Source organism: Hippopotamus amphibius, chromosome 7, assembly GCF_030028045.1.
Source record: "Hippopotamus amphibius kiboko isolate mHipAmp2 chromosome 7, mHipAmp2.hap2, whole genome shotgun sequence".
Lineage (NCBI taxonomy): Eukaryota > Metazoa > Chordata > Mammalia > Artiodactyla > Hippopotamidae > Hippopotamus > Hippopotamus amphibius.
The window spans coordinates 94946742-94969044 of record NC_080192.1 but is presented as its reverse complement, the minus strand read 5'-3'; the positions used below and the strand labels follow the sequence as shown (position 1 = coordinate 94969044).

General features: G+C 44.6%; 1 protein-coding gene across 2 annotated transcripts in view; it reads right to left on the bottom strand.

Moving 5' to 3' along the window:
• LOC130856475 (basic salivary proline-rich protein 3-like) overlaps window positions 1-22303 on the bottom strand; it is a 123074-nt gene that overhangs the window by 71745 nt on the left and 29026 nt on the right. The gene's annotated exons all lie outside the window — the stretch shown is intronic.

Sequence of the window (22303 nt, the reverse complement as noted above, 5' to 3'; positions counted from 1 at the left end):
CCACTGAGGGCCGGTTTGTGGAAGGGGAAGCCAGATAACCCCGTATCTTGATTAGATGTTCCGTTTGAAGAGGTCAGAATTCTTCACAGTTTACACAATGCATGGCGCCTGGGATGCCGGGAGCTGTCTCTGCCACCTGACTGTAAAGTCCTTGGAGGCAGCAAGCATGTCCCCTTCATCACTGTACTCTCAGGGTTGGCACAGGTGGGTTCTCAGTAGAGCGTCTCTGGCCCATAGCCTCCATGAGGGAAAGGCTTTGGCTTCTTGGATGGGGCAGCTGCTGCTTTCAGATTTTGATTTCTCACCACAGGTTCACTGCCAAACCAGAATCCCTTTGCTTTCCACCTCTAGTTGTAAATTACTTAGAAAAATGTGTCTGGGAATTCCATTCTGATGAAAGGGGGGTGGGGAAGCCAGGCTTCATGTGCTGGGGTGCTGGGGAGTACCTGCTGTGGATGGTGTACTGGGTTCTGACACTATTTTCCTACCACCTCCCCCACCTTCTTTCCCGTCTCCCTCTGCCTCCTTCCTCACACTCAGTCCATGGGACAGGAGAGAAGCCACAGTGGTCCTGGCACCCCCAGCCTGCAATCCTGTCTTTGCAGGTATCAGAGACCCTGGCTTTGAGATGACCAACTTAGAATTCAGCTTAGTCTGGCCCTATAAGCCAACTAGGGAGAGAAAATCTATCATAAGTTCTTCGCCTATAGGCTAAGGGAGAAGGGTCATTATGGGACTATGGGTGTCCTCAGGTGCTCTCTTTTCTGGCCTTTGCCCAGAATGACCCTGTCACGTGGCAACTGGATCACCCCAGGTTGGCTGGGTTGAACCTTCCCTCTGGGAACGAGTGGGGTTGGAATGAAATGGGTGATCAGTTCCATTTCCCATTGCTCATCCCAGCCAGAGGAAGCTTTGTATGAGACGGGCTGTGGTGGTATTAGCCCCCAGCTAATAATCTCCTTGCCTCATCTGCAGAATCGTGGCCCTTTACCCCTGGCCCCACCCAATCTCCTCAAGTCTCTTCCCCTACCCTGTCTCCACTCATGCTTTACCTTCAGAGTACCCTTTCTTTATCCTCAAACACACCATGCTCCTTGACACCATCGAGACTTTATTGTCCCTTCTATCTAAAACAGCTCTCCCCAATCCTCTCTCAGCTGCCTACACCCAGCTCTGATGTCACCTACTTGCTGTAGCTTGCCACAACAAAGCAAAATTAATTACTCCATCATCGAAATTCCCATAGCACTTTGTCCGTCTATATTGCTTGTCATATGACATGAGAGCATTTGTTCCCATGTCTGTCTCACTGGTTGGACAATGCAGTCTTTGGAGGGGAGGGATCATTTCATATTCCTACGCACATCCGCAGGGCCTGGAACACAGGAGGGGCTCCAGGAATGTTGTTGGAAAGTGGTGAGAGCAGCAGGATCAGAAGATATTTTTTGTGCTCCAAGGGTCTTGGGAAGCTCCTGGGGACCAGGAACACAGGGCTGGCTCCTGAGTGACAGGATCGCTCCTCCCTCTCTTACCACATTCTCCAGGGGGGCTCAGCTTGGGTCTTGGAGGAGAGAGCCCATCAGTTCTAGTGCAGAGTTTGGTTTGGGGGCTCAAAGTGTCCTTTGAAGGATGTCAAGGTTACTTCTCAAATTCATGAGGATGGCTGCCTAAGCAAGAGGTACAGATGGAGTTGCCATTTATGATCTGGCTAACTTGGAACAAGTTATTTAATCTCTCTGAGCCTTGATATCTTCATCTGCACAGATGGGGAGATAATCATACCTCATGTTGCTGGGAAGATTTTTTTTTTTAATTTTATTTATTTATTTATTATTTTTTTGGGGGTACACCAAGTTCAATCATCTGTTTTTATACACATATCCCTATGTTCCCTCCCTCCCTCGACTCCCCCCCCAACCCTTGCTGTGAAGATTAATAATTACTATTTACTGGATTTATTGTAGCACCACGGGCTCTACAAACATCAGCTAGTGAGAAAGCAATACAGACAGAATCAGAACCACTATATCATATGAAAAGGACATGGAAAAATGCAAAAGACTACACAAATGTTACTACAGCTATTTACTGTAAGCGCATTTAGACTTCAAAACCTTCGTCCTGTTAGCAACTAAAACTGGAAAAAAGATATTTTTCCTGGGCCACGCTAAATACTTGTTGTAAGAAGTACAAAGGTGAGAGGATGGGAGGGACAGCTAGTTTGTCCACCAACAAATTGTGCCTACCTTCCACAGGCTTAATTATGTCTGGGAAGTGGCTGCCCAGCCAGGGACTACATTTCCTGCCTTCCCTTGTATGCAGGTGAGGCCATGTAAGAGGTTCTCCTAAGGAATGTGATCAAATGACAGGTGTCACTTGTAGGTTAAGATAGTTAAGAAGAGGGTGTGAAGAACCAAAGCTAAAAACAACCCAAGTGTCCATTAATGGATGAATGGATAAACAAATTGTGGTGTTATTATACAGCCTTAAAACGGAAGGAAATTCTAACAGGTGCTGCTTGGGTGAAACTTGAAGACATTATGCTAAATAAAATATCCATTCACAAAGGGACAGATAGTGTATGTGTCCACTTATACGAGGCACTTAGAGTAGCCAGATTCATAGAGACAGAAAGTAGAATGATAGCTGCCAGGGGCTGGAGAAGAGTGGAGAATGCGGAGTTAGTGTTAATGGGTAGAGAGTTTCAGTTTGGGAAGATGAAAAAGTTCTGGAGATGGATGGTGATGGTGGTTGCACAACAATGTAGATGTGCTTAACGCCACTGAACTGTACACTGAAAAATGGTTAAAATGGTAAATTTAAAGTATATTTTATCACAATAAAAAAAAGAAGAGGATGTGATTTCTCTACATCCTCCAGTTAGATGCAGACGACTTTCAGGCCCTAGGATGGGAAGAGTCACACGATGGAAATAGCCACATGACAAAAAGGCCACTTGCTGACTAGGAATCTGGTGCTGAACTCTTATGTGAATGATAAGTAGACTTCTAATGCGTTAAACCACTGAAATTGGGGTTTAATTGTTACAGCAGCTAATGGAACCCTGACTAACATGACCTGCAGCCGATACTCATCACTGACGTCACAGCATGATACCACCACAACACGGTGCTCTGAGAACAAGACAGAGGATGCCTTCAGAGCTTGGCTTGGTTTGGTGATGAGCAGACCTTTGTGTTGAGGGCTCATCTCCAAGTTCAGCAGTTCTCAAAGACTGAATCACACCCCTTGGCTGTGAGATGGATTCCAAGGACTTTCTTACCGAGGAAACCCAGAGGGGTTTGTCTCCTTGAAAGACACGTAACTCATTCAGTGGTAGGAACTGGGTGTGGGCTTGGGCTGTAGGAATGCAGAGGAGAAGGGAACTGTGGTCCGCAGTCAGCCAGGGGCAGACATGGAACCTGTCTGCACAGGCTGCCCTGGCCCAGCCTGCCCGGGGGACGTGGCTCCCTGTGCCTCCAGCTGGGCAGTAGCTTTAGCTGAGCATAGCGTTCAAGGAGCCAGGGATTGCCCTGTCTTGGGCTCAAAGGACAATCGCCAGTGGGACCTGCACCAGGGCTGCTGGCTGTGCCACAAACGCCAGGGTCAGCACCAAGAGAAGTCCCAGCCTCAGGGTTAGAGGAAGTGGGGACAACCAGGAGAGGCTTTGGGGCTCAAAGGAGGTCATGGAATTACAAACTGGCAGCAACGGTGGCAACCATTCAAGCTGCTGTCCAGGCTTTGGCCCCTCTGGCTTTGGCGGCCACCAAAGAGCCCTGGGTTTGGCAGTGACTGAGGAGCCCCCAGCCTGAAGGCAAGTATCTGAGGTGGCTCCAGTGGCCCAAGAGACCAGAAGTGACTGCTGGGTTTCAGATAATCTTCCTGGGAACCTGCACTTCTTGGGCTCATCGCAGGACAAGTGACCTGGGGAAAGAGAGAGGGCCATCCTTACAACAGAGGGGCTGGAGCTGGAGCCAAAGTAAAGGAACTGATAAGAGGTGCAACCTCATTTCATTCTCAGTTTTGTAAAGAATTTACTGTTTTAATGAATTAGAGCAATTCAAGGTTACCCTATAATGACAATACTCTTACATGCATTCTCCCTGAGCTCCTAAACTGTAGAGGAAGAGATGGAATGAGGGCTAGAGAGCCAGGAATTGCATACGAATTTGAAAGTTGTGTCAAAATCTGGCACTGTCTATAGGGGTGAGCCATGCAGGTAAAGGTCATGTGAGTTGCATTAAAATAAAGGTTGAGAATGATTGGGTTTTCTAGATTTTTTTTCAATGTTTGTTAAATGTATGAATGCCTCCCCGTCCCTGTCATTATAGCTTAAAATCGCCAGAATTCTCCACAGTGGCCATCAGCACTGCTGCTGGCTTTTGGCTCTCTTCAGCTTGTCCTAGGCATTCACCATGTGATATGACACCAAGCTCTGAGGCATTCAGAGATGACAAATGGTACACCAAAGAAAAAAGTGCACACTCTGCCTTTCTTTGCATCCCCTGTCTCTTGGAGTCATTCCCCCATCTTCCTACAAGGTGGTATCTGTTTCTTTCTCCACCTCTGGACTAATGTTTGCATTTTCCTTCACTAAAACCCAAGTGGTGTGGAAGCACGCTGCCTATGGTCTAAGCCTTATTTTTAAAAAGCTGTTCTGACTTCCCTGGCATTTCCTACATTCTTATGCAACCTCAGCCTGGGCCTTGAACAAAAGCCCGCTGATAAGCGTCTGAAGCCAGCCTTTGAAATGGTGCCAAGGCCGCCTGGATCCCTCGCTGCTTCCTGGGAGCTGGTCCCAGGGCCAGTGCTGAGCTCCAGGCCTCCGCCCCCCTGACCCAGGCAGGCCCAGCTGAGGGTGGAAGCCCTTGGGAAAGGGAGGCCTGACCTTTGCCAATCGCTGAGTCAGAGTTGCCAGTCCGGAATCCCAGCTCTCACAACAGCATGAGGACACTCTCCTCACCACGCACTTGCCGGGATGACCCCGCGCCCCACCCCCACCCCTCCTGGCCGTCAGCGCTCACCCGCGTAGGAAGCACTCACTGGGTCAGGAATGTTTTCCCATTCCCTTCAGCGCTCCGGAGGGTTGGTTGGTGGCTGCAGTGACTTGAGTCACTCAGGGCGCTGCCTGCTCCGTCTCCTCTGTGCCTCCTGCCCTCCTGCTGCCACTGGGAATGGGCCGAACCATTCCTGACACCTGGAGTTGAGCACCGCTGTGGGGAGGCCATGGGAGGATGAGGATAACCAAGCTGGGCTCGTCACGCTGCGCAGAACGCAAAGCATGTGAACCCACCCTCAGGCCCGCTTCCGCGGGAAGGCTCGTGCCCTGCTGGGAAGGGAGAGTAGACGTGTGTTCTCCGGATCTCCCCTGCCTCTCGGTTTCTGCTGCTGCTGGATTCCTTCACTTGGAGCCACTTTGTGACCTGTGTGCCCTGTCCTGGGTCTGCACCCCGATGTGGAACTCAGGCCCTTGCTTCAATTTCCGACAAAACCAAAGCAAACGCCCATGGGAGGCCTTCGTGTGTGTCTGCTGAGGTTCTGTTCAGGACAAGGCGGGGTTAGGCTGCAGCAACTCAAACAAGTTCAAAAGGAATGTTTGATCTTTAATGATCCTCTTTGAGGCTGCCCCACCTCCGGAGATTTTTCCCTGGCCAGACCACCCCGTGTTGCTAACCAAGCCCATGTTTCTCAAAAGTGTGGCTCGCGAGCCACCTGCCCCAGAATTCCCAGGGTGGAAGCGGGGGTCTGCTGGGGGAGCGCGTGTGTGTACATGAGTGTGCGTAAGAGAGAGGCAGGGGAGTCTGTATTTCTGGCTTGTTTGTTTGGGTTTTGTTTTTTTGTTAGGACTCCTGTTTGTAAGGGAACTTTTACATTTGGGGCTGTTTTCCTATGTTGTTTACAGCGCCCCTTCCCTAGAGTGACCTCTTAGACCACATCCACAAAATCCAAAAAACTGAAAGGAACCATGAACACCATCTAGTTCAGGGGTCTTCCAGCATTTTGCTTTCATATCCCTCAAAAGAATCCTGAGACATTAGGCACTCCCCTCAAACATTTCTATGTTGGTATCTAAAGTTTTTCATCTCAAGTTTAAATAGCTGCAAAAGATTAAAGTCCACTGTAAATCTGAACTATTTTAACAGTTTAAACATTTTAAAATCACTACCGTCACTCATTTAAATATATCCAAGTAGAGTTTAAATAATTAAAGCAATTGATACTCTCCATCATCCTTTAAAAATATCATGAATGCTCACTCCAACAGTCAGAAATTTTACATTATTCCTTTTTCTCCCTGAATTTGTATTTCCATTTCCCTTCCCCATAGAAATTTATCCTAATGTAACATAAATTTATGATTAAAATATTTTATTAATTACTTCATCATATTTCTCTTAAAATGTACACAAATTCAAGTTTAATTTTTTTCCTTTTCTGTGGCTATAAAGCTCCAAAGCTGTGCTGTCCAATACTGTAGCCACTAGCCACGTGACTATTAAAATTTTTTTAATTAAATAAAATTTGAAATTCAGTTCCTCATTCACACTAGCCACATTTCACGCATTTAATAGCCACATGTGGCGTATGGAACTGTACTGCATGGAGTAAATAGAAAACATTTCCATCGTCACAGGAAGTTCTGTTGGATAGCGCTGGTCTACAGCATGAAGATTTTCTTCCAGAATGAGCTATCATTACAATTAGTAGTAACACACAATTCATCAAAATAACATAAATATATTACACATTTATTAAATATTTTGATAAAATATTATTATCCCAAAGAATTTTATTGGAAATGCTTTTTCTTAATGAGATGGTTGGTGCTTTTTTCCCATATATCCATGGAAGAATATGAATCTCTCTGGGATGAGTGGGTTCAGCATCAATTCTAGCTTTAATTTTTTACTTTTAAAAATATAAGTGCCAAGAAAACTTGTTCAGAATGGAACGGTTTTATTGCAGTGGTATTATTTGATTCTTTGAACTCTTTCTGAGTTCATGCATAGTGACAAGATTATTATTAATCATTTATCATGTGATATTATTAAATGTTCATTAGTTTCTCCTCCACCTTTGTTAAAATGATGGGATAATATCTGATTTGCACACGGATTTGTAATCCTATCTTAGAATAATTCACTTTCTCGGCTAGAACCAATACTTTGAATTGTCTCTTTGGTTGGAGTCTAGAGATTTTTACCAATGACAAAATGACAGGATGGACCACATCTTTCTTCTGAAAAAACACTTAGAAAAGGGAAAAGGGGAAAGGAGAATAGTTCAAACACAGGAGTATTCTCAGGGAGACCAGTTTCAGTAAAGAGGACATCTGGAAGTAAGCATCTAAAAATTGATTCTTTAATAGAATCTGTATTGCAACCTTTTAGAATGTCTTCATGGACCCTGGGAATATGCTTACTCCAGTTTAAAGACCACTGCTCCAGGAATTCCAAATGTTTCTCAATTTAGCTCTCACCCTCTCCCCTCTTGGCCTCCACTTTTTTAATCCAAATATACGAATTTGTACACCACAATTAAAGTCCTATTCTTTTTTCTCTTTTTTTCTGTTTGTTTCTAATATTTCATACCTAAAAAAGATATATATAAAGATACATATATATTTAAATAAGACATATATACATATATAGTACATAATAATAAACATGTATTTATCTATAAATTTATATATATATATAAAACAATTAAGCAAATACCTATGAACCCATCACTCAACTTAAAGCCAAATGATCCTAAGGAAGTAGAACAATAGCAAATGACCCGAATGTCTCAGTTTCCCTCCTTCTGGGCACATGATCAGATGGCACTTCCCCACTCCCTTGAAGTTATACATGGCCATGTGACTTGCTCTGGCCAATAGGATGTAAGCAGAAGCAACAAGTGCCTCTTCTGGATGGCCTTTAAGAGCCAATGCATGCCTTGTCATGTTGCCTCTGCCACCACACTTACTAGAGACACACCAATTGCTGGAGGCCCTATTAGCTGGCCCATAATGAACCTTTGTTGTATCTAAGGCATTGAGATTCCAGGGGCTGTTTGTTACTGAAGCATAACTAGCCCATCATAACTGAAACAGAAATATCTCTGAAACTTCACAAATATCCCTCAGCACTGGTATCCCTTTCTCTCTTCCCCAGGAATAACCACTATCCTTGCTTTCCTTTAAGGTTTTGCCATACATTTATATCACTAAATAATATATTTTATGTTTCTGAACTCCATAAATATGAAGTCATATTTTATTGTTTTTTGTAAAGTATTGTTTGTGAGATTCAGCAGTACTATGAATATATTACTATTTATCAATTCTATTTATAAACATTTAAGTTGAGTTTCTTTTTGCTGTTATAAACAACACCACTCTGAACATGCTCATATGTATCTGCTGGGAGAGAAGTAAGAAATGTTCTCTGGAGTAGCAGAGGACCTCTGGGAGCCCCTGAGATGATCTTGGCGGGTGGGGGGAAGGTCTGTTAAGTCAAAACTATTTTCATAATAATATAAGGGTGTTTTCTCGGCTTTTTTACTCTCAATCTCTCATAAGTGAATGGTGGAATTTTCCACCAGCTACATGAGCTATCACAACACACAGGTGCAGAAGCAGATATGAGAATGCCAGCTGTCTTCTTTGTAAGACTATAAAACAATGCCACTCTTCCCACTAAGTTGTTTTGTTTTAGAAAATATAGTTATTTTTCATAAATGTTATGTTAGTGTGTAATGAGTTTTTACTGTTACTTTTAAATGGATGAATAAGTTTTTCAATTCCTAGGTTTAATTTCTAATATGGTAAATATTGGTCGATATAAGTAATCCAAGCAAAAGTTATTTGGGGTCCTCAATAATATTTCCAAGCGAAAAGGGGTCCCAAGACCAAGAAGTTTGAGAACTGTTGCTCTAGGACAAGTAACTAGGAATGGAATTGCTGGGTTGGTTTTGCACATCTTTGAGTTCCCTGTATCATGTGACTAAAGTTCTCCCAAATGGTTGTACCAAGTCACCTTCCCTCCAGCAACACCTGAGAGTTCCTATAGCAGCATAGACGATCCACCTTCTCAGAAAGCTTGGTGAAGGGGGTGGGTTTAAAAAGCATCCGCTTCTTCCCTCTACCTTCCCCTGCCCCCACACAGGTTTTCCAGGTGGGCTTCCCAGGTGAACCAGATTAACAGTCCACTTCCTGAGAAGCGGAGCCTCCCTTGGCTCCGGGGGCCACGTCGAGGCTCTGAAGTCAAAGAGATTATGAAATGCCCCAACCCCACCAGGGACAGCTGTGGGTTGAGGTTCTGGACAGGAGAATGAATTATTGCAGACCGAAGGTCTGTTTATCCACTTTAGGTCTCATTGGAACCATGCTGATTTTAGACCTCTCTGCAATTATAAATGTGTAACTCCTTTCCCCCTCCTCATCAAGGCCTCAGAGCTTTCCTTCCCTGAGTTGACCTTGCCAGAGCAGTCAGCCAAGGCAGATTGTCTGAAGAGGCCATGATTGGCTCTGGCTCTAATGGGCTGGAAAGGAGCTTCCCAAGAGAGCTTCCCAGCCTTGTCCTGGAAGAGAGAATCTAGAAGGCATGCTCGTGCCTCAGAAACACGAAGAGGTGGGGCTGATTTTTGCACTCCATTATTCCGAAGCATTCTCAGGCGGGGACCCTGAAGAGTTTATAATATTCCTTCTTTGAAAACAAACACACACACCTGGGAATGACTGAATTCATGGGAAGTAGGCTGGCCTGGAAGAATAAAAACCCTTTTCATTTTCAGTAACGTGTTTACCTCTGAACAGGGTTTTTAACCAGGAAAAATGCTGCTGGGTTGTGTCCACTCCTTTCAATGCCCATTTCCCTCCGCCCTTCCCACAGATCCCCCACTTCCGTCACAAGTTGGCAGGAACTTGCTGTTCCTCAGGCCTGGGAGGGCTGCCAGAGCCCTCCCATTTTCCGGAGAGATTTTCTTCTATTTCTAAGTAGAGTTGTTTAAAACCGGATGCCACATGGAGTCCGGGCTCCTTGCCCTTCGACCCCCACCTCCCTAATCCCTGGCCCCACAGAGCGGGCGCCTCCTCCCGTCACTGTTTTTGCTTTTGGAGCCCGACAGTGTAACCACAGCCAAGCTCCTTCTGTGGAGCTGGCAGGCGCGGGGCCTCCACAGAAGGGGGAAGCTGCCAAAGGAAATCTCACTGGGTAGTGAGGCTCCCGAAAGACCTTCCAGCCACCTCTTCTCTCAGGCCCCTCATTTCCTTCTCCCCCACCTCCCTGCCCTAGAATCCTGAGGCCAGAAAAATCAGACCAGCCCAAGACTTAAGCCAGCATGGATTACAGGGAGATAGTCTAATTGAAAAAACAACCAAAGGAGTGTCTACAGCCTTCATTCATTTTGTTCCAATACACAGCCACTCATTCATTCATTTTCTATCCAACAAGGTATGTACCACGAACAACTGCCATTCACAGTACTGTGCCGAGGTGGATCTTATGTACTGGTAGATGTTAGAAATTTAATACAAGGAAGGAAGGAAGAGGAAGACGCTGGAAATAAGATCATAAAGAGAAAAGTCAGAAGTCTGCTTAGTCCCAGGTGCAATCTTATAGGTGCATCCACGGCTCACCAGGCCTAAAACTCAGATGCAGCAACCAGGAAGGCTGAAAAACCCGCCAAGAGTGTAATGACTAATGGGAGTGGGAAATTGGAAATGTAACTTTGAATTTCCCCTAACACTCGTATGGAAGGAAGTGAGTCATCTGGAGCTTAGAGGGGTGGGCCCCGAACCAGCAGCAGCAGAACCCTCCGCTCATGTCTGGGGAAAAGCTGGCAGTTAGAGGGTCTCCCCCAGGCTGGGGGAGGGGCCCTTGGCCGCCTTCCCTGGTGCTGCTTTTCTGGTTGCTACAGGAGCTATGAATCCATTATACCCACAGGTCACCCATGACGACGGAGGGGTGGGGGTGGGGGACCCAAAAAGAAACAGCCACTGCCTTCCTCAAGAGCTGTGGTGATGCCTATGTCTTTGCAAATCGAATTCGGTTTTCCATAGTGAACTCATCATGTATGTGGGAGCCTTTATCACTGTTCTTGATCATTGTTTCTTGAGCAAGGCCTTCAACATTTTGCCTTCAGTTTCCAGCTTATCTGTCACACGGGTAGTGATCTATAAATACACATGCATTCATTCACGGAGCACACACTGGGCACCAACAATGTGCCAGGCCCTGTGCAGGACACTGAGAATGCTCTTTTGGAGGAGAAGCATGGGTCCGGCTCTGAGGGTTGTAATGGGAGATGCAGGCACCTAAGAAATGCTCTCCCGGAGGGACCAGTGAGCTGAGTGTCCGGGGCAGACAGGAAGGCACTCCTGACTCCCTGGGGGTGGGGGCGATCTGAGAGCTGAGAGTTCATCCAGTGTTGGCTGCACTGTGCTAGGCACTGGGATCTCAACAGGCCCAGGACGGACAGTGAGCTCATTCCAGATGAATGAAGAGAACTTTCCAAGGCAGGCATCCGACAGGGCGGGATCCGGGAACTGGGTAGTCAGAGTGCATAGCTTGTGCAAAGGCTGAGATGGGGAAAGGGCAAGGTTCACAGCAGGCCAAAGAGTATCTCCCATGTTGGAGCCTGAGTGTGGGGGTGGGGAGGTGGCCTGATGAGGAGAAAGGTGGAGAGGCCGGAAGGTGTGTATGGAGGAGATTCCAAGGAGACTTTGGACTCTGTCCTATTATAAGAAGGAACAATGGAAGGTTTTTAATGCATGACATGATCAGATCTGAGAGAGACACTCACACACATACATACATATATTTATATATTACACACACACACATACACATACACATATCTATAAAATAAACTATTCTAAATGTATACACACTTGAAATACATATATATGCATATATTTCACCCGTATCAATCTCAATAAATCAGTTACTATGTGTTCTTCCTCTATTCACTCTCTCCTAGTCAGTCAGTCAGAGTCCTGCAGATTGCCCAGGAGAATTACAATTCTCTTAGCAGAAATATAAAGAGGAAAAACACAGTTAATATTCAGTTGGGATTTACCTACCCACCCACTCTCACCCCCATTGTTGAGGACTGCTCTTGGGGCCTTAACTCCCCAGTCCTTCCGACCTGCCCTGTGTGGAGGCCAAACAAGCCCCTGTGGCCTCAAGACGATAAAATCCTCACAAAGGGGACAGAGATGCTGAAGAGAGGAAGTCACCGACAGATAAGGGAACCATCCATCAACTGTAGGGGACCTCCAGGACAGACTGGGGCATATGGACAGATGACAGCACTGCAGCTTCCAAATTTTGTATGCATATTACTTTTGCTATTGAGAAAACATTTATAAAAATCAATTTGTCAGAAGATATCTGTTGGCACCTGTTACAAGAATTAAATAGCTGACCATGGCTCTCCTGAACAATGACAGTTCCACCTCTGTCTGAAGGTGGGCTGGGTAGCACAATTGAAGGAATGAAGTTTGTCTCAACAAGTATTTTGGGACCAACCCAGAACACAAACCAATGAGAGGTCAAGATCTCAAACTGTGACCTGTGGAATACTCACCACCCTGGTGTTGGGCTGAAATGTGTTCACGTTGGGAGTTACCAACTGTCCACTAGAGCCACAGAGCTCCATCATGCATTCATGAAGTGTTTAAATTTGAGTTGCCAAGGAAAGAGGGCTTTCACTTTAAATTCATAATCACGAACTTTAAATAGGTGCCCAACACTGTCTGGCAGCATGACGGCATCTGGTCTAGTAAGTTCATCATCCACGTGGCTGCAGTCATGAGAATGCCTCAGGGAACATAGTTAGCCTCAGGCCCCAGCGGCTGAGCTCAGAAATCCATCACCGTGTTGATGCTAAGACCACCTTCCCAGGTGCTGCTTCCCAATGGCTGAGCTCAGCAGGGACAGCAAGGAAACGGGACTCCTCTGTCAGCAAATTTTGGCTCCTCATTGGCCTTTTGAAACTTCTCTAGATTTCATGGCAGTCTAGCACGCTTCTACCCACCCTTCCTTTCCCCTCTCTTCATTTGGTGTCAGAGCTGTACCACTGTCTGACAGCTCTCCCATCCTCTTCTGGCTCCCTCCCCATTTTTTCTCACACATGGTTCTACTAATAAAACCCTTGCATGTTTATCCCCACCTTGGCATCTGCTTCTTGCAAGACCTAGACCAATACACCACTCTCTAAACTGGCTCTTTTCTCCCTTCTCCTCTCTTCTCAGCAGCTCCCTTCTCTTCCTGCTAACAGCTGATGTCCTGACTCCTGCTTCACTGAGACAATGGAAGGCATCAGAGTCTAAATCCACCAGCATCTCCTTCCAACTCAGTATGTGGGGAGGAAGTATCCCTCCTCCTGCCCAAGCCCAGTCTTTCCAGGGGCACCCAGGATCTCACCCAAGAAGATCTTCACTCCTTTAGGTCTCCTTCTCCTACAACACCAGTCTCTTCCTCACTATCTGCTGTCCAACCCTTCCAGCTATTGCCTCACACTTTACTCCTCCCCAAAACCAAATTTTTAGGAGGCAATATTTACACATCTTATCTCCACTCATTCATTTCCCATTCACTCTTAATCCACTTCATTTTAGTCTCAGCAACTACTGCTCTAGTGCTCTTGCCAAGGGCAACAGGACCTCCACATAGGCAAAGCCATGGAACACTCTCTTATCATCATCCCACTCAACTGTTCAGCAGCATTTGGTACAGTTGACCATTTCTTCATCCTTTAAGCCGTCTTCTCTTTTGACTGCACAATAGACTCCTGGTTTTCCTTCTACCCTGCTGGCTACTCCATCTCAGTCTCTTTTCCTGACTCTTCCTCTTTTGCCAGATATCCGAATGTGGTGTCTTCCAAGGTTTGCAACTCTTTTCTCTGCCCTATCTCCCTAAGTGAGTTCATTCACACCCTGGCTTTCAGATACACCTATATGCATATGACTCAAGTTTATATCTCCAGCTATTACATTTCCCTCGAACTTCGGACTTGTTATAGCCATCTGCCTATTCCACCTCTCCAGTCAGATGTCTAATGCCCATCCCAAATTTAACAGATCAAGAGCTTTTGATTTCTCTCTCCAGGTATGAACCTCCCTGGCCCTCCTCTTCTCAGTAAATGACACTACCATTCACCCTGGTTGTATTAGTCAGAGATCTAGAAGCGACCCTTAATTCCTTCCTCTTCAACTCCAGACTGTAAGGAAAGGCAGGTGTGTTTCTCTTTTTTGTGTATTTCTAAGTTCTATTCATTACCTGGACTTTCCTTTCATATATGACTGAATCTTTCCATTTCCCTTGCACTATAAAAGGAAAGGCTCCTCAGAGAGTGGGGCCTGACTCTGGCAGTTCTCCCACGGTTACAGAGTTAGGCTGTAGCACCTTGGAGGATGCCACATGCTTCTATGGGGGTCCTCCATTGTCCAAGACTCTAAGGCTGAAACCATGCACAAAGAAAGCACAGAAAGTGGTGTCCCTCCCCTGAGTATTGGAAACCTGTATCCCACTGGAATCAGATTAGCAACTACAATGCAGTCTCTCAAGGTTAGGGTGGGTGGTTGCTGTTTTGTTTTATTGGTTGCTAAAAGAAAAGGTGGAAGGGAGAGGAATCATCAGGAAAGCTTTCATAAAATAGGGATCAAATCACTGCCTCCTTTGGCAAGGGGGAAGGAGGTGAATCATAATTGTCACATCAAAAGTCAACCCCTCTTTAATCCTCCAGCCCAATCCCAAGTCATGATTTTTAAAACTGCAACCGGAAGGGCCTGGTGTAAATAAGTGTTGAATGAATTAAATTACAGAGAAAAAAGCCTAAACATGGTTAAATACAAATCCCAGAGAAACGAACGCACATGTTCACCTAGAGACATGTATAAGAATATTTACAACAGCTATATTCATAATAACCAAAAAGTAGAAACACGCCAAATATCCATCAGTAGTAAAAATGATAAAGAAATAGTGGTCTATTCATGCAGAGAAATACTACACAACAATGGGAAAGAACGAACAATGGATACACTCATCAGCATGGACGAATCTCACAGACGTTAGGTTGAACCAAAGATTGAACCAGGGAAGTCAAACACAAAACAGAATGTGGCAGACACACTCTACAGTGACCCCAAATGAGTCACATCCTTATATAATCCTCTGCTTTTGACTGCTGCCAGAGCAGGTGACTTGTTTCTAACAAATACAATATGGCAAAGCTGATAGGATGTTGCTTCTTTGATCAGATAAATGTCAAAGTGATGGGACACCATCTCTCCCATAATTACGTTACTTTATACAAAACTCTGTCTTTGTAAACTACAGAGGGTTTCTCCATTACTTCCATAAAGTAAGCTGTCATATTGTGAGATAGCCTGTGAGAGGGTCACGTGGCAAGGAACTACAGGTATTACCTAAGAACCAAGAGTAGCCTTTAGTCATACAACCACAAGGACATGAATTCTGCCAACAACCTGAATGAGTCTGCAAGCAGTTTCTTCCTCATCAAGCTATCAGATGAGAACACAGCTCAGCCAACACCTTGATTGCAGCCTTATAAGATCCTGAGCAGAGGATGCAGCTAAGCAGTGCCCTGACTCCTAACACACAGAAAATGTAAGGTGATAAAGGTGTGTTGTTTTAGGCCACTTAGTACATGGTAATCTGTTATACCACAATAGAAAACTAATACAGAAAATATATGGAATGATTCCATTTATATGAAGTTCAAGAAAAGGAAAAGCTAGTCAGTGGTGATAGAAATCAGAATACTGGTTATCTCCAGAGTGAAGGAAGGAAAATTAACTAGGAAGGAACGAGGGTTACTTTCTAGGATGCTGACGATGTCTACATATTGATCTGAGTAGTGGTCACATGGATATACATGTACGAAAAAATTCATTGAATCGTACACATAAGATTAATGCACTTTAAACTCTTTACAGTCTTATTGTATTCTTTGACTTGAAATTTTTAAAAATAAGAATAAAACCAAAGGAGAGCAGGAATTCTGAAGAAGGATCCCTTCTGACGAAGGTGTCCATCTGTTCACCAGTCTCTCATTCAGTTGAGCCTCCAGCAAAGAGCAGTTTCCAGGATTTGGGTCCTAGTATATTTCCTCAGCCTTCCCTCAGCTGTGGCACACTTCCCTACCCCACACTGCTCCTTCTCTAGTTACAAAAGGAAGCCACTCGCAGAATTCTGAGCAGAATTTTAAAGTAAGATCATGGTATTAACAATGAGGGTTTGACTAGTCCTTCGTTACCCAGAATGCCTGCGATGCAGGTGTATTTTGGATGAGGCTCACTTGTGACTATTTCCCTCCGGAAGCTTGGTGCTCCAGAATGTCACTTAGCTGGTGTGAGTGAGCCTGTCCAACCGTGCAGCAGCTGCATCGCAAGGGGACTTTATTGTTCTCTACTGTCTTTGTGTCCACATTCTACTGGGTATAGTCTGTACTGTCGGGTATTCACATGTTGAGGATTCTGGGAGACCTCTTAACATCAGTCACCCAGACAGGCACCTTCACTGCCCCATCCCACCCCTGCATCCCCAGCAGAGTTCTCCCTTATGTCTTTGCTAAAGACAGCCATATTCTCTGCTGGATCCTCTGCTGACAATTTAGCTTTGCCCATGCTCTCTTTAAGTGGGCTCCAAGGAAGTGCTTCTGTTTCTCACCCCTCTTCCAAAATACATATTCATCTCAGAATCTTCCTCCCCACTCCTGTGAAAGATTAACCCCCACCTTTTCATGGGGCAGGGGACAGCAAGGATAAGTAACTGGGGAACATCAGCTCAGCTACCTGCACAGATGTGACTCTAATCTTCCTGATTCCTACGTGAGGGATGAGAGGAGAAGAGGGAAGGAATACAGATGGACCCCGCACCAACAACACAGGCAGGATCACAGCACTTCACCCTAGAGATATGTGCCCAAACCTTTCAAAATACTCAGCACCCTCAAGGGAAAAATCTCAGTCCCGTGATTCCCACAATCAAGTGTAAAGTATATTCCCACTGGTCTCTGTCCCAGTATCAAAGCAGAGGTGGATCTACTGTAAAGCCAACGAAGGTCTAAGATCCAGGGACTCCTCTTGCACTGGCTCCTCCATGGCATTTGAAGGGCCCTAGCAATGGGATCATATGGCCATATATTTCTATAAAATTGGCAATATATATGTGTGTATATCAATTTATATGGTGTGTATATATATAATATATAATATATAATATTATGTAATGTATAACAGTTGTGTATATATATAGGGTATATATAAATATCTATCATACAACATTGACATATATAACATGTATATTATATACAAGTCACAGGGTCCACCTGAAATATATATTATACTATATACACAATTAATAATAAAATACACATGTATAAATATTTTATATATATCTCTTTCTAACAACAATAATTTAAGATCACAGCCTCTTTCCACTCTCCCTCCCCCTCTGTCAGGCATCCCCCCAGGTCAGGCAGTGCTCACGGGCATTTGGGGGGTCTGGCTGAGAAGAATTCAAGTTGGAGACACACATGGTGCACATTTAGGGGAATGTCTGTGGTCATTTCCATGTGCAGTTCAGTGAAAGCAAGCCGACCCACGGCAGGAATGGCCTCGACAGCCCTCTCTGCCAGCTCCCCCCGTGTCCTGACCTGGAGGTGCAGAGGGGACTTTGTGCTATGAACATGGCCTGCGGCACCCAGCACCAGAACTATCAAGGTAAAGGAGAAAAAACAAGGGTTAAAAGGTAGAAGCCAGAGCCAGTACATGTAAAAATTCTTCCAACTCTTACAGCTCTAACATGAAAGAAGCTTGATTAAAGTTTTCCCAGACTTGACTATAATCCTAAAAATGCACACAACATGACCAACAATGAGTTGTGAAGCTGAAAGAAGCTTTACTAAACTATCAACAGCTTACAAAAAAAGTTCAAATGCATTAAAGATAACTGTCTTTCTATTTTCTCTAAATAAAGTGATAGTGCAAAATTATTGTCACATGAAGGGAAAATCAAAATGTATGAAGGCCAAAGCTATAGGAAAAAAATGTTATAAAGCTGTGTCAGGTGACAAACTAATAAAGATATTATGTTTTCTTCTGGATAAGTAAATATTCACTTTTATACTTAATTTTAATGGTAATTTTACATTCTTTTTCTTAAAGAGGACCCTTCAAATTATACGTGTCAAGCCCCACAAAACCAGGATCCCCCCAGCAGAGAGGCCCCTTGCATGAGGCTCTCTCCCCACTTGTCTCTCACACCCGTGCCTCTTTCTCACTGCCTTGCTTCCCTGCTCCTGCACGGGGATCTTCATAGAACCCCCAAGTGGCTTCAGATATTTGTGTCATAGACAGTTTTTGATTTATAGTGTGTGTGCTGGATGGAATGTTACCACTTACTTGGTCCACCACCCATTTTACAGATGAGGAAACTGAGACCCAAAGAGGCAAAGTGAATTTCACAAGGTCACACAGCAAGCTGGTGGCAGAACTTAAACACAGGGCCCTCACTCCTGGTCCAATGCTCTTTGCACTGTTACTTGAAATCTATTTGTTATTCCAGTGGTTTGCAAACCAGCCAGTACATCAAAATTATCTGTTTGTTTGAAGTACAGGTTTCTGGGCCCTACCCCTAGAGATTGTGATTCATTAAAGCTGGGTCTAGATATCCATGTTTTATTTATTTTTTTAAAGCTCTTTATTGGAATATAATTGCTTTACACTCTTGTACCAGTTTTTGAGGTACACCAAAGTGAATCAGCTGTATTTATACATATATCCCCTTACCCCCTCCCACCCGCGTCTCCCTCCCACCTTCCCTGTCCTGGCCCTCTAAAGCATCATCCATTATCGAGCTGTAGATATCCATGTTTTAAAAACACCTCTCTAAGTGAAGCTAAGGCAGAGGTAGGTGGGCCTAGCTGACTTATCCCAACCTTCTCATTTCTCAAATCCCACACTTTCTCCTTCCTCTTAGTCCCCCCTACCTCCCAATACAACCGGGAAAGGAGCGGCAGCTGCCAGGTCTCTTCTTAGTTTCTTACTGTCCCACCTCCCTCCAGATACATACACACACACACACACACACACGCACAGCCATGATACTGTGGTCTTCTTCCCTAACACATTTAGCTTACAAGCCATTTGTAAGGATAAATACCCAGTGAGGCCCAAGGATTATCTAGAGTCTAAACAGCAAACAGACCACAGATCCCACACCAGGATTTTTGGAAGATAATTCCCGGTAGATTTCACAAATGCTTATTTGTCCTCCATATGAAATGTAAAAGCTGGACCTGTCATATCCAGTTTCATTACTGACCATGGGGATAACCACAGGGTGAACCAGAGAATAGCTGGTGTGATTAATTTCTGACTCAGGCCGTTAACACCATCTTGATGCTAACTAGTAGTGATCTGATTTGTCAGCCCCAGGCATCTGGGGCCTCATGAGATTGGCAACCAGAATAGGACATACACTCAGTTTCTAAACAAAGTGGATGCCATTAGAGGCCTTAACAATCATGGTCCCTGAACTTCACCGGCTCCTGGTGGACCAAGTTAGGAGAGGACAGCTTTGCCTAGTGGAATAATGTATACGAAACTCTTTGCCAGTTCTCAGGAACGATATAAATGCAGTGTTTCTACTCACTATTTTTATAAGGCCCAGATCTGGAAGTCCTCGAAAGGTGTTCCTGAGCCCAGCGTAATCAGCTGTCACTCCCCTAAAGCACATAAGTACGGACCTGACTAATAACTTGGCCCAAAAAGAAACCCTCACAGTAATACCATTCTGTTTTTATAAGTGCTACAAGGAAGACTGTTAATGGCACTGATTTCATTATTAATAATCAAACCCGTCAAAAACAGTACTTTGTGGTGTTCAGGTCCTCACTCCCCTGAGACACGAGAGACCTGCACGCCTCAAACCAACTAGCCCCTAGCAAGTGTTGGCTTCTTTTGCTACAAAATTTTGCCATACGAAAACCATGACTTTTTTATGTCCTGTGGCCTTTCTGCTTCCTCTACATTCAGTGCTCCAAAACTAAACTCAAAAGAGGAGCTAAAGTCTAAGTGTTTCTCTAAATAAACTTGTAGTTAGTGCTCTGAGACGAAATGTCATCCCTGCCTTCATGAACACAGTGGTGCTGATTCTAGGGGTAATAGCTACATAGCAGCTTGTCCCAATGGTTGAGGAAGTTCTTTTCTCCATTTTCAGGATAAAAATAAAGACTACTCAGATAGATCTGTGATTCTGTCTTGGCAGGGAGTTTCAGAGTCTGAGAACCAGAGTCTATGGGAGGAACAATCAGAGGCTTAATTTCAGAATCTCAAATGACAGAAACATTCTCACTGACTGCAAAGGAGGGCCAGAATGCTTGGCTAGTTTTGATATTTTAAACGAACAGCCTTAAAACAATAGTGAATACCATCTCTTGAATTTCCTTATTTCAAAATGTACTCTTAAACTGCCTTATCAAAAAAAAAGTTCAAGTTCTGTCATTGAGAAAATTACCTAATAAACTATCAGGAACATTTGTTGATACACAAAAAAACTACGCTAAGTACCTTGGTACCAAAAAAATAGGACACGATTTCCATGGGGAGGACCCTACAATCCAGTCCGGGAGTCAAAACATGTACACTGGTGAATACAAACAGAAGATGAGAAGTACCACAAAAGAGGGACAAACATGCTATAGGATTTCAGATGCAAGAGATTACTTCTAGCTGAAGAGACTCCATGAAGATCTTAAAGGAGGTGACATCTGAGCTGTGTCTTGCAGGGTGTGCACAGTCTCGCTGCTAGATCTGCCGAGTGTTTCTCCAGTTATCCATTCGATAACGTTTTCTTGCCGGTGGAGCTCATGGTTATGAGTTGTGTGAGTTTTCTATCGCTGTACAATGCGTACCACAAATTCGGTGGCTTGAAATAACACATTTGTCATCTCATAGCTTCTGTTGGTCAGGAGCCTGGACGTGGAGTAGCTAGGTTCTCTGCTCAAGGTCTCAAGATGTCAGCTGGGCTGTGTTCTCATCTGGATTTCTTCCGAGTTCTCTCAGGTTGTTGGCAGAATTTTCTTCCCATTGTAGGCCTGAGGTCCCTGTTTTCTTGCTGGCTGTCATTTGGGGATGCTCTCAACTCTTAGAGGCTACCCTCATATTGTAGCCACATGGCCTTCTCACAACATGGCAGCTTACTTTTTCAAAGCCAGCAGGAGACTCTCTCTCTAATTTAGGGAAGACCTGACCATCCTTTAAAGGACTCACCTGATTATGTCAGGCCCACCAGGGCAATTTCCTTTTTAGTAACCCAAAGTAACTGATTAGGGACCTTAATTACACCTACAAAATCCCTTCACCTTTACCATCACATGTAACCTAATCACCCCAGTAAAATTCCATCATGTGCACAGGTCCCCCACACTCCTAAGGGGAGGGGCGTTTACACCAGGAGGCAGAATCCTTTGAGGCCATTCTTCCCACTACATGATTCAAGCAAAAGTGTAAGTTTTAACATCCATGTGTTATACAAACCTTACTACAAATTCCATCTCTGTCTAGAAATTTAAACCACCAAGACTGTAAGAGGCAAAGAAAGGGATGGTGAATGTGGAAAGAGAGGTAGCAGATTGAACTTTCAAACAGAGCTGCCACAACACAGTGCATGTTCACCACACTTAATACATATACACGACATTACTATAATAGAGTACATAGTACACACACACACACACACACACACACACACACACACACAGGCTGTTTTTACAATAAGACATTGAACCCTCCTCCTATTGTATATGTGTATTATAGTCTATGTCACCACCACCCCCCAGACTTGGACAGAATTTTGTAACTGCCTCGGCCAGATTATGACAGAGTGACACTAAATGACTTCTGAGCCTAGGTCACAAAAATAATATACACGTCCACCTTGTCTCTTGAGACATTCTCTCTTGGAATCCAGGCACCAAGCTGTGAGAACACCAGTCTCAAAGGAAAGCCACATGAAGGTGTTCCTGCTGACAGTCCCAGCTAAGGTCCCAGCCAGCAGCCAGCAGTAAACAGCAGACGTGAATGAATGAATTTCAGATGACTCCAACCCCCAACTGTGGAGTTACCCCTCACCTGTAAGCCACCCCGGCAACTGCCATGCTGAAATCACAGACTCATGAGCAAAACAAATGATTGTTGTTTCAAGCCACTTAATTTGGGGTGACTTGCTCAGCAGCAATACAGGACGGGAACAGACGTGGAATCGCAAGCTGGACCCTGGCA